Below are 4560 nucleotides of genomic sequence, written 5' to 3' on the forward strand. Positions count from 1 at the left end.
CTGCTTTCAGTGAATCAGGAGTTCCCACATTTGTATTCCTCAATCTTTGAGAAAAGTACCACATGAAACTGACCCACCCCTTTTTGTGTAAAATAGTAACTAACTGAACTCACATCTCCACGCCCTCATCCACCTGTTCAATGACAAACAGTAGTCAGTTCCCCTGAAGGAGACTTACACATTTTGGTATTTCTACCAAAAGAATTGAAATTTTCAAGCAGAAAAAAAGTTTAATTACAAGTAAGTGAGTGGCAGCCCAAGTGAAGCCCTTTTACTATGATTTCCAATTTTCTGTTCAATCCGCACTGCAGAGATACAAGGAAAGCCACCATTTTGTTTCCTAAATTTTATTTAAGAATTCATACAAAATACTCCAGATAACTGAGTTTCAATCCTCATTTTCCTCCTCTTCTTCATCTTGATTAATCTGGAAGTAACGTAATTCGTAACTTTCTTTGCTGTTAACAACTACGCGTAACCAATCACGGAGATTATTCTTCTTCAAATATTTTTTGGTGAGATATTTCAAATACCTTTTGGAAAAAGGCACCTCGGAAGTTACAGTGATCTTGCTTTTGCTTCTTTCGATTGTTACAACACCTCCTCCGAGATTCCCAGCTTTTCCATTCACTTTGATTCTTTCCTGAAGAAACTGCTCAAAATTGGCCGCATCCATGATTCCATCTTCTACAGGATGGGTACAGTCAAGAGTAAACTTCAGGACCTGCTTCTTTTTTTTGCCCCCCTTCACCACAAGCTTTTTCACTGGCGCCATCGCCACAGCGGAGGCAGAAAAGCTCTACTATTCTTTTGTTCTTTTAGGCATTTGCCAGGGGTCGAAAAGATGAGATTGAAATAAAATGCTTTTATTCCACTGATTTTTAACAGAAAATTTGCATTCTCTACTTCCAGCCTGTCTGAAACCAGTTTCTAATTGTCTCTCAGGAGAAACAATACTGTTCTTTCACCCAGTACTTTTTGTTTGTTGTTGTTGTTCCAAAGTTCATATCATGGGTCTGTCACAGAAGCAAAATTATAAATTGTAAGTCATTAAGGTATGGTGAATGCCCATCTGTGTAAGAACATGTCAAAGAAATGTTTACCCAGTTGGAATATCACTGGCCAATCTACTATCTACTACTGTATATAGTATGTGTATTAATATCCTAGTGCTGCTATAGCAAAATACTACAAGTATATGACTTAAAGCAACAGAAATTTATTTTCTCACAGTTCTGGTGGCTAGAAGTCTGGAATTGATGTGTCAGCAGTGCCAGGCTCCCTCTGGAGACTCTTGGGAAGAATCCTTCATTGCCTCTCCCTAACTTCTGATGATCATTGGCAAATACTTGGCGTGCCTTGACTCGAAGTTTCATCCCTCCAACCTCTGTCTCCACCATCATATGGCCCTTTACCCTGCATGTCTACCTCTCTGTGTCTCTTTCTCCTTATAAGGCCACTAGTCATTGGACTTAGGGCCCACCTCAATCCAATATGACCTTACCTTAAGTTGGTTAAATCACAGAGACCCCGTTTCCAAATAAGGTCACATTCACAGGTGCCTGGGTTCAGGACTTCAATATATCTTTTGGGGGGACACAATTCAGCTCACAACAGTAGTAGATATTATTAGTAGCATGGAGCTGGAAGATCTGGTAGATTTTTAGACCAATGGCAGCCAACATATAGTATATTGATATTTATATCAAACTGACTAAAATTACCTAAAAATTTCCAAAAATGAATAAATCTTCAACTTTGAAACTACTCACCTGCTTATTCCATTTTCTATTCAAAATAAATATACAAAGTATGATGTGTGTGTGTGTGTGTGTGCACGGGCTATATGTATCTACATGGATTTATGTGTAGGACTTTTCAAAATCCTCATTTCTAATTTACAACTGTAAAACTGAATTCTGAAGCTTAGACTAGACAGAAATCAGGGCTTCACGTTGAGGTGGTAAAGTTACACATACATCAATTCTGATAACTAAATTATTCAACCAATTACTTTTTTTTCTTTTTTAAATTGAGATACTATTGACATATAACACTGTGTAATTTTAAGGTGTACAATGTGTTGATTTGATGCATTTATATATTGCAATATGATTACCACCATAGTGTTACCTAATACCTTTAATGTGTCATATAATTATCACTTTTTTCTTTGTGATGAGAACAATGAAGATCTAGTCTCTTGGTAAATTTGAAGTTCATAATACAGTATTGGTGACTATAATTACTATGCTCTACATTAGAACTTCAGGATTTATTTATCTACTAGTTTTAAGTTTGTATCCTTAAATAACATCTCCCCAGTCCCCCAACCTTCAGCTCCTGGTAATCACTATTCTACTCTCTGTTTTTACAAGTTTATCTTTGTTAGAATCCACAAATAAGTAATATCATACAGCATTTAATCTTCCTCTGTCTGACTTAGCTCATTTAGCATAATAAATCAGGGTCCATCCATGTTGTTGTAAATGGCAGAATTTCATTTTTTTCATGGCTGAATTATATATATATATATTATAATATTAATTATAATATAATATAAGTATATATATATACATACATATATATTTTACATCTTATTTATTCATCCATTGATGGACACTTCAGTTTTTTCATATCTTGTTTATTCTGAGTAAAGTTGCAATAATGACAGAAGTGCTGATACATCTTTGATACCTTATTTTGCTGGGAAAAGAATACTCTCTTCGACAAATGGTGTCTGGAAAACTGGATAACCACATGGAGAAAAATGAAATTGTACCTCTATCTTATACTCCTCATAAAAATTAACTCAAAATGGATTAAACACTTCAACATATGACCTGATACTATAAAACATCTGGAAGAAAGCATGTAGGGAAAGCTCCTTAACATTGATCTTGGCAATGATTTTTTGGATTTGACACCAAAAACACAAGCAACAAAAGCAGAAATCAACAAGTGGGACTACATCAAACTAAAAAGCTTCTTCACAGCTAAAGAAACAATCAACAAAATGAAAAGGCTACCTACAGAATGGGAGAAAATTTTTGCAAACCATATACAGAGTAAAGGGTTAATGTCCAAAATATATAAGGAACTCATACAACTCAATACAAAATAATCCAACTAAAAAATGGGTAGAAGAACTAAGTAGACATTTTCCTAAGAAGACACTCAAGTGGCCAACAGGTACATGAAAAGATGCTCAACATTCAATCTGGAACAATTCTTGAGTGTACAAATCCTTCACCTCCTTGATCAAACTTATTACCAAGTATTTTATTCTTTTTAATGCAATTGTAAATGAGATCATTTTCTTAATTTCTCTGATAGGTATTATTAGTGTATAGAAACACAACTGACCTTTGTATATTGATTTTGTATCTTGCAACTTTACTGAAACTGTTTATTAGTTATAACAGTCTTTTGGTGAAGTCTATTATAAATATTATATCATATCATCTGCAGAGACAATTTAAATTATTATTTTCTGATTTGAATGCTTTTTATTTCTTTTTCTTGACTAATTGCTCTGACTAGGACTGCCAGTACTGTGTTAAATAATATTGAGAACAGGCATTCTTGTCATGTTCCTGATCTTAGAGCAATAGCTTTCAGCTTTTCATCACTGATTATGATGTTAGCTGTGGGCTTGTTATATAGGGCCTTTATTATGTTGAGATAAATTTCTTCTATATCCACTTTGTTAAGAGTTTTTTATTAGGAAAAGATGTTGAATTTGTCAAATGCTTTTTCTGCATCTATTAAGATAATCACAGGATTTTATCCTTTATTTTGTAATGTGGTGAATCACATTGATCAATTTGCAAGTGTTGACCCATCCTTGCATCCCAGAAGCAAAGCCCACTTGATCATGGTGTATGATCCTTTTAATGTACTGTTGAATTTGATTTACTAATATTTTATTGGGTAATTTTGCATTTATGTTCATCACATATATTGACCCGTAATTTAATTTTTTTGTATATCCTTGTCTGGCTTTTGTATCAGGTAATGATGGCCTTGTAAGATGAATTTCAAAATGTTCTTTCCTCATCTATGTTTTGGAGAAGTTTGAGAGGGAATGGTATGACTTCTTATAATATTTGGTAGAATTCACCAGTGAAACCATCTGGTCCTATAACCAAAGATAGGAAATCTGAGAGGAATGAAATATTATGATAAAACATCATAGCCTAATTGAAGTTGGGGGACAAAGTCTTGGTTGCTGTGACAGTAAATTACTCTTAGTTTGAGTAAGAGCTTCTCACATACCACTATGTTCTATTTAAACATGACTAGGATTTCGGGTGATCCTATGACCAGAGCTACTCATCATCAACTGGGCATAATCATATCATTAAGCCATAAAGTCAAGGGGGCACAGCAGTAGTTGACTATATAATGAAAATGATACATTCAGGATTAAGCCAAACAGTTTGAATTTGACTTCCTATCTTCTAACTGTATTTTTTTTTCTTTTCTGTCATTATCCAAGATAATTTTCTTTCTCATGAGTAGTCCTAAATGGTTTCTTTACAAATCTATCATGGTAGT

The 4560-nt window shown here is 34.2% G+C and overlaps 1 pseudogene; it reads right to left on the bottom strand.

Annotated features, from left to right (window-relative positions):
* Positions 1–343: 343 nt before the first annotated feature.
* Positions 344–804, bottom strand: LOC132597896 (large ribosomal subunit protein eL22 pseudogene; annotated as a pseudogene).
* Between the last annotated feature and the right edge of the window lie 3756 nt (positions 805–4560).

The sequence above is a fragment of the Globicephala melas genome, chromosome 10, assembly GCF_963455315.2.
Source record: "Globicephala melas chromosome 10, mGloMel1.2, whole genome shotgun sequence".
Taxonomy (NCBI): domain Eukaryota; kingdom Metazoa; phylum Chordata; class Mammalia; order Artiodactyla; family Delphinidae; genus Globicephala; species Globicephala melas.